Source organism: Dendrobates tinctorius, unplaced genomic scaffold, assembly GCF_039654945.1.
Source record: "Dendrobates tinctorius isolate UK_male_01 unplaced genomic scaffold, ASM3965494v1 ptg000154l, whole genome shotgun sequence".
Classification (NCBI taxonomy): domain Eukaryota; kingdom Metazoa; phylum Chordata; class Amphibia; order Anura; family Dendrobatidae; genus Dendrobates; species Dendrobates tinctorius.
The window spans coordinates 9,221,743-9,234,535 of NW_027361821.1; the positions used below are offsets into that span (position 1 = coordinate 9,221,743).

General features: G+C 47.1%; 1 protein-coding gene across 7 annotated transcripts in view; it reads left to right on the forward strand.

Annotated features, from left to right (window-relative positions):
* The window catches only part of XIAP (X-linked inhibitor of apoptosis), an 81,034-nt gene that overhangs the window by 54,427 nt on the left and 13,814 nt on the right, over window positions 1-12,793 (forward strand). The gene's annotated exons all lie outside the window — the stretch shown is intronic.

The following is a 12,793-nucleotide window of genomic DNA, read 5'->3' on the forward strand; positions in this document are numbered from 1 at the left end:
GTATTCGTCAGTTGTCCTCCAAGTTTAGATCACATTCACTAAAGGGATAAAAAGGAAAAAAAACAAAGAAACCACTTTATATATCACTGAAGGGAAAATAAGTGAGACTAAAGCCCCCCATACACTTAGCCAGCAGCTATCTATCATGTTTGGGGGGGGTCTTTCCAATCCTGTGCAGTGTATTCTGAGCCCTGATGGCACTGTGCATAGGTCCACAAGGCTTCATGAGGCATCACATCCTCCCCTAGGAGCCATGCAGCATCTCACAGAACTAATGCACTTCCTTTTTCTGTGTAAATATGTGAGAGAAAACCCCCTGTGAGCCTCTGTCTATGGTCATGTGCACACGGTCAGTATTTTACCTCAGTATGTGTAAGCCAAAGCCAGGAGTGGGTGATAAGTATAGAAGTGGTGACGGGTTTCTATTATACTTTTCCTCTGATTATTCCGCTCCTGGTTTTGGATTAAAAATACTGAGGTAAAATACTGATCAAATACTGACCATGTGAACGTGGTCTATAACTGGAGCTACAGGACCGATCCAAGCTCTGCGCTTTTGGTCTGTTGTGAGAAAAGCACAATATTAACGTTTGTTGTGTTTCCTGTTTGCTGTATACTTTTTCATAGCTTTTATTGCTGTTTTAGAGGTGCATAAATTTTTCAAGTCTTTATTTTTTTTCCTTCTTGGGATGAGACTGAGAAAGTAAAACACACTCAATGTTAATAACATTTTGGCTGTTTTGTATTACAGTGTTAATAAATGTATGTTTTCCAGGACGTCCTATCCTGACAGCACACTGGGGTTGTCCTTTCATCCTTACAGGAACAGGAAATGCACGAGAAGTTAAAGGTCCCCTCCCACCTCCACACTCCAGTGTTTTTCCTGTCCCTGTAAGGACGGGCACGAGAGCGCCGCAGAAGCGCGGCATCCAGAAGAAGCTTACCGAGAGGAGCGGGGTCCAAACGCCAGATCCTCCAGCCTGATGGCTCCGGCGGTGTCCCGTGGAGCGCTGCTCCGGGACTCGGAGCCGCTTCCCCTCAGCGGGGCTCTCTGCTCCCGCCGCATCAGCTAGAGACGCTGAAAGCGTCGGCGGCCGCGTGACTTCCGGGTGCCTGATGACAACTTCCGGCGGCGCCAGGACAGGCGTATCAGCGGCAGATGGGCAGCTCAGCGGCAAAGGCAAGGTAGGATAAAACCGGGGAGGGGGGGCGACCAGGCACAAACGTGGTACTCACCCCCCACCATGGAAAACGCTGCACAGCCAGAGCAGCCAGCGTCCGTAAGTAGGACTCTGGGGGGGCTGTATATGCCAGAGGGCAGGAGCTTAATAAGACTCCTGTGCTTGTAGGAAAAGATAGCGCCAGCAGCCTCAGCATCAACCTCCAGGAGACCCAAATGCCCCATATGTGCCATTAAATTACCGGGGTCATGGAAAAAACCCCTATGTGAGGCACAAGATGGAAGGATAAGACCCCTAGAGGCGATATCTTAGAAGGCTTTCCCTTGTTAAAAATTCTTTGTCCAATGCGGCTTGTCGAGCCATTTGGATGAAGACCTGGTCAGGGGACTATCAGTCTAAAAATAAGTTGTGTGCCATACCCTTCTCAGGTGGGAAGGTAATTGGGCCGGCCCTAGATAAAATCCTGGAGAATGCCTCGGATGACAGAAAAGGTCTTCCGGAGGAAAAACCAAAAGAAACATATCCTTTTTAAAGACCCCGATCCAACCAGAGGCAGGAATATAGGGGGAAGGGGAAATCACCTCGCTTGGGAGTACACAAAAGGGGGGAAAAGTAGGGCTCCCGCATCTCGCTCCAGACAAAGCTCCAGGAGCAGGAGACAATGACGCCATACCTGTAGGGGGTCGCCTCAGACACTTTGCGGGGGCATGGGAACTCGTCTCCCAAAACCGGTGGATCCTCAATACGATCTCCCAGGGCTATACCCTCGAATTCACAGAACCCCCCCCCCCAGCACGGTTTGTCGTAACAAATCCTCGGTCCAGGACCCTTATAGATCCCATTTGGGCAGACATAAAAGACGTGCTAAAATCAGGGGTAGTAGTTCCGGTCCCAGAAAAGGAGAAAGGGCAGGGCCACTATTCAACTCTCTTCACCGTAAAAAAAACCGTCGGGAGACAGTCGAACCATTATAAACCTAAAACCATTAAATCAGTGGATCCGATACAAAAGATTCCGAATGGAGTCTCTAAAGACCACCACCCCGCTGATAGACCGGAACGCGGCTATGTGCACAATAGATCTAAAAAGTGCATACTATAACGTTCCCATCCATCCTCACTCTCAGAAGTTCCTGCGCTTTGCAGTAAAAAAGGAAGCAGGTACTACCACTTTCAGTTTCAGGCTCTTCCCTTCGGCTTGGCTTCAGCACCTTGAGTATTTACGAAACTGGTCGCCGAGATGGTGGCACACTTGAGGCAGAACGACATAACCATTGTGCCATACCTAGACGACTTCCTGGTAATATCCCAGTAAACGGCGGAGTTAAAGCAGCAACTAGTCGCGGTAATAACCACGCTCGAAAGCCTAGGTTGGATCCTATTGCAAAAAAAGGGTGGGGGGGGAGACAAAAAGCGCAATAGGGTCTTATCCACGTTACAAAGGACAGTATATCTTGAAATATGCTCACCTGGTTAGGATGAGATAAAGGCATGTAGGTAGCGGCTGCTGCAGATCCACAGGTCTTCAGTGACCAGAAGAAATGATAAATCCAAAGGGAGTTCGTAGCTATATTCCGCGATGCTGCTTTAGACAAATTCCAGGAGAATGCTGTATGATTGCAGTGGTTTTATTCTACGCGTTTCAGGGGTCTCATGCCCCCTTCATCAGGAAATACCACAATATACATACAGGTATCACAGACATAAATAGGTTTGAAAGGACGCTGGATTTCAAAAAAATGAGCGCCAACAAGTCAGATGATGCAGTGTCAAAGTTCAATGACACCACATGGTTAACAGTTCACCTAGGATATATTACAAAAGTATGCGTATTTTAGAAGATTTTTTGCTTAAATTTACATTTCCAAAAGAGATAATAAAGTCAAATTTATGATTTTAACATGGGGAAAAAAAGAAAAACTGAAAGAAAAAAGAAAGAACCGGACATCTGCTCAGGTGGACACGAACCTGCAAAAAAGGGGGGGGTTATTCCTGTTCAGAGGTGGATGCCTTACAAGTGGACTACCGTATGAAAACAGCAAGCTACTTTTTCTCAAGGAAAGCATTGCAATCTTTATAGAAAAAGGGAGAAAATAAAAGCATAATTTTAATTCTTTACCAATAAAAAATATAATATAATTTTAGTTAAACTCTGACAAATTAAATATTAAGTTATTTTTAAGTATAAAAAAAGGAAAATGGGTTTAAAAGATGCTAGATGCAGCAACACACCAGAAACTGTACAGCAGCAGCTCAGAATGAGAACGCAGGACAAGCCAACAAAATAAATTCATTGCTTCATTGATACAAGGATCGTGGGCAAATTTTATATTTAGCATGAGGCACATAAAAAAGGGTTAATATATCATTGACAGCAACACACAGAAAGCTGTACAGGAGCCAACTACTGCTCATAGTAAAAACGCAGGACAAACCGGCAAAGTGAATGAGTGGCTTCATTGATAGATAAGATCGCAGGCAGCTTTTGTGTTCAACACGTGACACATAAGTCTTTTCACTGCAAAGGAGTGGCAGTAACATTCTTGTGCTGCTCACTAATCTCTATGGCTCAGCAGTATGTGGATGAAAGCTGAGTGAAGGAGGAACGAAGTATTATTATCAGCCGGGGTCATTCTTTCATGTCTGACTAGTAGAATTAGTAACGCTTACCCGGGCTTAATTAAAGAAGAAAGGAACTCTTCAGAATATGTTGAATCCTGAACAAGCAGAAATCGGACCTACAGCCCAGTACCTAGAAGAAGTTCCTGGGAGTCATTATTATTATTATTATTATTATTTATTGTTATAGCGCCATTTATTCCATGGCGCTTTACATGTGAGGGGGGTATACATAAAAACAAGTACAATAATCTTAAACAGTACAAGTCATAACTGGTACAGGAGGCGAGAGGACCCTGCCCGCGAGGGCTCACAATCTTCAAGGGATGGGTGATAATACAGTAGGCGGGGGTAGAGCTGGTCGTGCAGCGGTTTGGTCGATCGGTGGTTACTGCAGGTTATAGGCTTGTCGGAAGAGGTGGGTCTTCAGGCTCTTTTTGAAGGTTTCGATGGTAGGTGAGAGTCTGATATGTTGTGGTAGAGAGTTCCAGAGTAGGGGTGATGCGCGAGAGAAATCTTGTATGCGATTGTGGGAAGAGGAGATAAAAGGGGAGTAGAGAAGGAGATCTTGTGAGGATCGGAGGTTGCGTGCAGGAAAGTACCGGGAGACGAGGTCACAGATGTATGGAGGAGACAAGTTGTGGATGGCTTTGTATGTCATGGTTAGGGTTTTGTAATGGAGTCTCTGGGCAATTGGGAGCCAGTGAAGGGATTGACAGAGGGGAGAAGCTGGGGAATAGCGGGGGGACAGGTGGATTAGTCGGGCAGCAGAGTTTAGAATAGATTGGAGGGGTGCGAGAGTGTTTGAGGGGAGGCCGCAGAGCATGAGGTTGCAGTAGTCAAGGCGAGAGATGATGAGGGCATGGACTAGGGTTTTTGCAGATTCTTGGGTAAGGAATGAACGGATGCGTGAAATATTTTTGAGTTGAAGTCGGCAGGAAGTGGAAAGGGTTTGGATATGTGGTTTGAAGGAGAGATCAGCATCAAGGATTACTCCGAGGCAGCGAGCATGTGGGACTGGGGAGAGTGGGCAGTCATTTACTGTAATTGATAGGTTCGTAGGGGGGGTCACGTGAGATGGGGGAAAGATGATGAATTCTGTTTTGTCCATGTTGAGTTTCAGATATCTAGTGGAGAAGAAGGATGAAATAGTGGACAGACATTGAGGGATTCTGGTTAGTAGGGAGGTGATATCTGGTCCAGAGATGTAGATCTGTGTGTCATCAGCATAAAGATGATACTGAAAGCCATGAGATTCTATGAGCTGTCCCAGGCCAAAGGTGTAAATAGAGAACAGCAGGGGCCCTAGGACTGAACCTTGTGGGACTCCGACAGATAGGGGGCGAGGTGAGGAGGTGGTGTGTGAGTGGGAGACGCTGAATGTCCGGTCTGTTAGGTATGATGAGATCCAGGAGAGGGCCAAGTCTGTGATGCCGAGGGATGAGAGGGTCTGTAATAATAGGGAATGGTCCACTGTGTCAAAGGCAGCTGACAGGTCCAGGAGGAGGAGGACAGAGTAGTGTCGCTTGCTCTTGGCAGTTAAGAGGTCATTGGTGACCTTAGTAAGGGCAGTTTCAGTGGAGTGGTGTGACCGGAAGCCAGATTGTAAGCGGTCGAAGAGGGAGCAAGAAGAGAGATGGGAGGACAGTTCAAGGTAGACGTGTTGTTCCAGTAGCTTGGAGGCGTATGGGAGAAGTGATATAGGGCGATAGCTAGATACAGAGGATGGGTCAAGAGAGGGCTTTTTGAGGATAGGTGTGATGGAGGCATGTTTAAAGCTTGAGGGGAAAACACCAGTTGTTAGTGATAGGTTGAAGAGATGGGTTAGGGTTGGGATGAAGACTGTGGTGAGGTTTGGGATGAAGTGGGATGGGATCGGGTCGAGTGCACAGGTGGTGAGATGTGAGTCATGTTGGATTCCAGGAGAAGAATCTCGTTTCTACCTAAGGACAAAAAGAAACCCATCAGGAACGAGGTTCGTCAGCTATGGCGGGATCAGATATCCATCAGGACTGCTATGAAGATCCTGGGTATCCTGACCGCATGTATACCCTGTGTAAGGTGGTGCCAGGCTCACACAAGATGTAAATCAACAGCCGCGGAGACACCATCACATGTTTCTCAACGCAAGCAATGACTAGCCAGGTCTTTCACCGGGAAGGAACAACCACGGGAAGGGCAGTCTCCAATGAAGGAAACCACCTATGCCAAAACATGGTATCCATCCACAGACAGCTGTTTCGGGGTATTGCCCCTCATCAGTGTGGAGTAGGAAACTGGCTAGTAGGAGCAATGCCTAGTAAAAAGACTGCGAAAAGGAGGATGAGTGACCTCATGGAGATCAACATCCAACACTGCGGAGACACCATCACATGTTTCTCCACGCAGTGATTCTAGAGCAATGCCCCCATCCCTTATGGGAAATATGCAAAAACATGTAAATCAACAGCCGCGGAGACACCATCACATGTTTCTCAACGCAAGCAATGACTAGCCAGGTCTTTCACCGGGAAGGAACAACCACAGGAAGGGCACTGATGAGGGGCAATACCCCGAAACAGCTGTCTGTGGATGGATACCATGTTTTGGCATAGGTGGTTTCCTTCATTAGAGACTGCCCTTCCCGTGGTTGTTCCTTCCCGGTGAAAGACCTGGCTAGTCATTGCTTGCGTTGAGAAACATGTGATGGTGTCTCCGCGGCTGTTGATTTACAGTGGGGCAAAAAAGTATTTAGTCAGTCAGCAATAGTGCAAGTTCCACCACTTAAAAAGATGAGAGGCGTCTGTAATTTACATCATAGGTAGACCTCAACTATGGGAGACAAACTGAGAAAAAAAAATCCAGAAAATCACATTGTCTGTTTTTTTTTTCCTTTTATTTGCATATTATGGTGGAAAATAAGTATTTGGTCAGAAACAAAATTTCATCTCAATACTTTGTGATATATCCTTTGTTGGCAATGACAGAGGTCAAACGTTTTCTGTAAGTCTTCACAAGGTTGCCACACACTGTTGTTGGTATGTTGGCCCATTCCTCCATGCAGATCTCCTCTAGAGCAGTGATGTTTTTGGCTTTTCGCTTGGCAACACGGACTTTCAACTCCCTCCAAAGGTTTTCTATAGGGTTGAGATCTGGAGACTGGCTAGGCCACTCCAGGACCTTGAAATGCTTCTTACGAAGCCACTCCTTCGTTGCCCTGGCGGTGTGCTTTGGATCATTGTCATGTTGAAAGACCCAGCCACGTTTCATCATCAATGCCCTTGCTGATGGAAGGAGGTTTGCACTCAAAATCTCACGATACATGGCCCCATTCATTCTTTCATGTACCCGGATCAGTCGTCCTGGCCCCTTTGCAGAGAAACAGCCCCAAAGCATGATGTTTCCACCACCATGCTTTACAGTAGGTATGGTGTTTGATGGATGCAACTCAGTATTCTTTTTCCTCCAAACACGACAAGTTGTGTTTCTACCAAACAGTTCCAGTTTGTTTTCATCAGACCATAGGACATTCTCCCAAAACTCCTCTGGATCATCCAAATGCTCTCTAGCAAACTTCAGACGGGCCCGGACATGTACAGGCTTAAGCAGTGGGACACGTCTGGCACTGCAGGATCTGAGTCCATGGTGGCGTAGTGTGTTACTTATGGTAGGCCTTGTTACATTGGTCCCAGCTCTCTGCAGTTCATTCACTAGGTCCCCCCGCGTGGTTCTGGGATTTTTGCTCACCGTTCTTGTGATCATTCTGACCCCACGGGGTGGGATTTTGCGTGGAGCACCAGATCGAGGGAGATTATCAGTGGTCTTGTATGTCTTCCATTTTCTAATTATTGCTCCCACAGTTGATTTCTTCACTCCAAGCTGGTTGGCTATTGCAGATTCAGTCTTCCCAGCCTGGTGCAGGGCTACAATTTTGTTTCTGGTGTCCTTTGACAGCTCTTTGGTCTTCACCATAGTGGAGTTTGGAGTCACACTGTTTGAGGGTGTGCACAGGTGTCTTTTTATACTGATAACAAGTTTAAACAGGTGCCATTACTACAGGTAATGAGTGGAGGAAAGAGGAGACTCTTAAAGAAGAAGTTACAGGTCTGTGAGAGCCAGAAATCTTGATTGCTTGTTTCTGACCAAATACTTATTTTCCACCATAATATGCAAATAAAATGAAAAAAAAACAGACAATGTGATTTTCTTGATTTTTTTTTTTCTCAGTTTGTCTCCCATAGTTGAGGTCTACCTATGATGTAAATTACAGATGCCTCTCATCTTTTTAAGTGGTGGAACTTGCACTATTGCTGACTGACTAAATACTTTTTTGCCCCACTGTACATGTTTTTGCATATTTCCCATAAGGGATGGGGGCATTGCTCTAGAATCACTGCGTTGAGAAACATGTGATGGTGTCTCCGCAGTGTTGGATGTTGATCTCCATGAGGTCACTCATCCTCCTTTTCGCAGTCTTTTTACTAGGCATTGCTCCTACTAGCCAGTTTCCTACTCCACACTGATGAGGGGCAATACCCCGAAACAGCGGTCTGTGGATGGATACCATGTTTTGGCATAGGTGGTTTCCTTCATTGGAGACTGCCCTTCCCGTGGTTGTTCCTTCCCGGTGAAAGACCTGGCTAGTCATTGCTTGCGTTGAGAAACATGTGATGGTGTCTCCGCGGCTGTTGATTTACATGTTTTTGCATATTTCCCATAAGGGATGGGGGCATTGCTCTAGAATCACTGCGTTGAGAAACATGTGATGGTGTCTCCGCAGTGTTGGATGTTGATCTCCATGAGGTCACTCATCCTCCTTTTCGCAGGCTCACACAAGAGGCCTACAAAGGGAGATCCTAACAAAATGGACAGACGGCAGTCCTCCCTGGACAAGAAGATAAGGCCATTCCCAGCCTTGAAAGCATCGCTAAGATGGTGGATCAGTCACAGAAATATCAGCCAGGGGGTGCCTTGGATCCTATCACCATCCGTAACGATCATCACGGACGCCAGCAGAGATGGATGGGGAGCCCATCTGGAAGGAAGGTATCTGCAAGGAACATGGCCCAGGAACATCAGGGCGCAGTCCTCAAATTACAGAGAGCTTTGAGCAGTGTGGGAGACGCTAAAACGAAGCAGCGCAGAGCTACAAGATCAACACATAAAAATAATGTCAGACAACATGACTACAGTAACCTTCCAATGACATCAGGGGAGCCCAAGACACATGAAACTGCAGGACCTAGCAGCCCGCATCCTCACCTGGGCAGAAAACAATGTTCACTTCTTGTCAGCAGTACACCTAGAAGGCTCCTGGAACAGCATAGCCGACTATCTGAGCAGACAGGAAGTCCAAGCCACCGAATGGGAATTAAAGGAAGAGATCTTCAGAGATCTATGTCACCAGTGGGGAACTCCCCAGCTGGATCTTTTCGTGACAAGGAAGAATGCCAAACTACAGAGATTCTACTCCCTCAACCCAGCAGACCATCCAGAAGGAGTAGACGCCCTAAGCCAGAGTTGGAGCAAGGAACTGCTGTACGGTTTTCCCCCTATCGCTATGATTCCGAGAGTCCTCAGGAAGATCCAGGAAGACCGAGCATGGGTGATGCTAATCGTACCATTTTGTCCAAAGCGAAGTTGATTCCTTCTCCTGAAGAAGATGGCTCTGGAGGGGCCACTCCACTTGCCGATGGCAGAGGATCTCCTGTCCCAGGGCCCAGTTCTGCACCCACATCCGGAGAACCTTCAGTTGGCAGCATGGATCCTGAGAGGGACATCTTAAAATCCAGAGGCCTCTCCGACCAGGTGATCGCAACATTGCAGGCTTGCCGAAAACCCGTTACGAGGGCCTTATATCGGAAGGTCTGGAGGAAGTTCTGCTTGGAAAGTGGTAGTACCCCCATAGACCAATCTCGCCCGAATATCCCTCAGATCCTTGACTTCCTGCAGGCAGGATTCAGTAAGGGCCTAACTCCAAGCACGTTAAGTCCAGATAGCAGCTCTAAGTACGTTCTTTAATGTCTCCTTAGCCTCTCATCCATGGATGGCACAGTTTACAAAAGCCATCCAGAGATTAAGACACACATTAAGGAAAACAGTTCCCCCCGTGGGACCTAAATCTGGTACTTAACGCCCTATGCAGTCCTCCTTACGAGACAATCTCCGAAACAGACATCACAAGGCTCACACAAAAAACCGTCTTTCTGGTAGCCATCACCTCAGCCAAGCGTCTGGGAGAAATCAGGGCCCTGTCAGTCCAGAATCCCTACATACAGATCTTTGAAGACCGCATAATACTAAGGCTAAACCTAGGTTTCCTCCCTAAGGTAGTATCATTTTGCCCATCTCCGAAAAATGATAAAGAGAAACTCTTTCATTCATTGGACGTCAGACGAGCAGTCACACACTACCTACAGGTCACGCAAGAGTGGTGACAGGACACAAAATTGTCCAGTACGGGAGTAAAAATAGGGGTAGAGGCGCATCTACACACACCCTAGCAAGATGGATAACATCAGTTATCGCCTCTGCGTACGAAGGCAAGGGGTTACCTATACCAGAGGGGCTTAGAGCCCATTCCACCAGGGCAATGGCAACATCATGGGAAGAGAGGGCGGGGGCCTCAGTAGAGCAGATAATGCAGGGCCACCTCCTGGTCTACACTAAACACTTTCAAATTGGACACGTTAACAGCCTGCCAGACGACCTTTGGTCGTAAGGGGTTACAAGCTGTAGTCCCACCCTAAGAGAATTCCTACTTTGGTATTCCCCAGTGTGATGTCAGGATAGGACGTCCTGGAAAACGGAGATTAGACCTACCGGTAATGTTATTTCCAGGAGTCCATCCTGACCGCACTGGTAGTTCCCTCCCGATGATTTGTTTTTGTGTTACTATGCTTGTACTAAAATCTCAATAAATATTAATTGCATCCATACTAGTGTGGTACTTGGAAAAATCACTGGACTGTGGAGGTGGGAGGAGACCTTTAACTTCTCGTGCATTTCCTGTCCCTGTAAGGATGAAAGGACAACCCTAGTGTGCTGTCAGGATGAACTCCTGGAAATAACATTACCGGTAGGTCTAATCTCCGTTTTTTATATATATATTTTGGTACCTTTTCTGTACTAAAGCTTGTTTTTATGAAATTAAATGGTTGGTTCCCACCTTCTCAGATCCATAGCTTTCATTTTTAGATTCATGTAGCCATATGAGTGTGCGTTGTTTTGTTTTTTTAGGATGGGTTTTATAATTTTTGGTACCATCTTGAGATGTATGTAATTTATACTAATATTTTTAGCAATTTTTCAAAAGGAGGAATGTAAAGAAAAAAAAAACTCTAATAGATGTTGCGTGGTTATATCTTTATTTTGTACCATATTCATGTGCCTCGGGCTGATGTGGGGGCTATAGATGAGCCCCTTCTGTCATAGTAACACATCGCCTATTCTTCCTGTATGAATGCAACACACGATGCCTATGATCAGACCAGTCACACTCCTGAGAAATCATCTAAGGAATATCTGGTTTTGATTTATTGCCCCCACCTTGCTCACTGACTGCCACTCAGAACCTACGTGTGGTTGAGTGCGTGGGCGAGCAAGCTGTGGCACTGTTGTAAGGAGAAAAAGCAAGCCAGGCTTGTCTCATCCATAACGGGCTCCGAACCGTCGGGTCTGTCACCTCAGTTACAGGGGGAGCACTTAGAGTAGCAGGATATTCCCTGTGCTTGAGAAAAGGGGGCGTGGCTAAGCTGACTGAATCTCTGCGTGCGCATTTTCTAACTGTGGAGGCGGGAAAGCTGAGCGCGCGCGAGTGGTGTGAGGTAATTTCTGCTGTGAGGCGTGGGGGCGGAGCTAAGGGGAGCTGGAGACGAGAGGACGCGCTGACAGGAGCTGGCCGACGGGGTCCCGCTGACAGCCACATGTACCGCTGTCCCCGCCTATATCAAGGTCCTTGACAAGACTGCGAACTCGGCCGATGATGCTGACACAACTGCCCCGGCCGACGGTACTGACTGTGGAAGGCAACGTCTGTGTGAGGGATACCAGTGCTCAACGGTACAACTCAGCAGCCCTAACAGACCACCGTGAACTGTTTCGGGACCATCTCCCAGACCCCGATAGTACAAGAATTCTCATCGCTGAGGGAAGAATCTGCTCCTCCTTCTGCCCTGCATCCGTTGAGGCCAGTGACCATGCTAGAACCCCGGGCAATCACCGCCAGCGACAGGATTGAAAAGAAGACACCGTCAGGACCACAAGAGGACATTTTCCACAAGACTGTAACAGATCCCCGTTGTGGCTCATTCCAAGTGGCCCCAGTCAAAGTGAGGGGCACATCTGTGACTGGAGCGCAAAGTGATAAGTGCATGTTTTACATTTTCTTCCCCTATTAGTTAAAACCCCCTAGAACTACTGTTCTTTGTATTAGGGAAGAACTCTCCCCCTCATTTAAATATCTCCCTGGGAGGAGTATCCTCCTGTGAGTTAAACCCTTTGTTAACCCTTGGTCTGCTTCTTGTCCATTACTGCATCCCGCTACCTGCTCACACTGTCATGGTGGAACCAGCATCCACAGTATAGGTGATAACGTATTGATTAATGCTGGTCCAACCAAAGGAGCTTGCACCAGTTGTCAGAATGGGCACCTTTTACCCATGTTTGCATGAAGTGGCACGCTGCTCATGTTTGAAGGCCACTTAATTCTCTATGGGGCTAATGAGCGCACTTCCTCTGATCAGCTGGGCTGGTGTGACGACATGTCTGCATCTTGCTGCAATGATGATGTCGCGCTGGCTCGCCTGGAATGCAAGGAGGGAGGGTTCACAGTCCTCCTGTCCAGCGGTCACATTACTGACCTGGCCGAACATCGGAGGGAGTACTGGGAATCCATTTTTCCCATCTCTAGTAATTTTGTTTACACCAAATAAACCCTTTAAGATGACATGGAACCAGCCACTTTCCACATGATGTCTCCATCGCCTTTTTTGCCGTGAATTGCTATACAGTTTG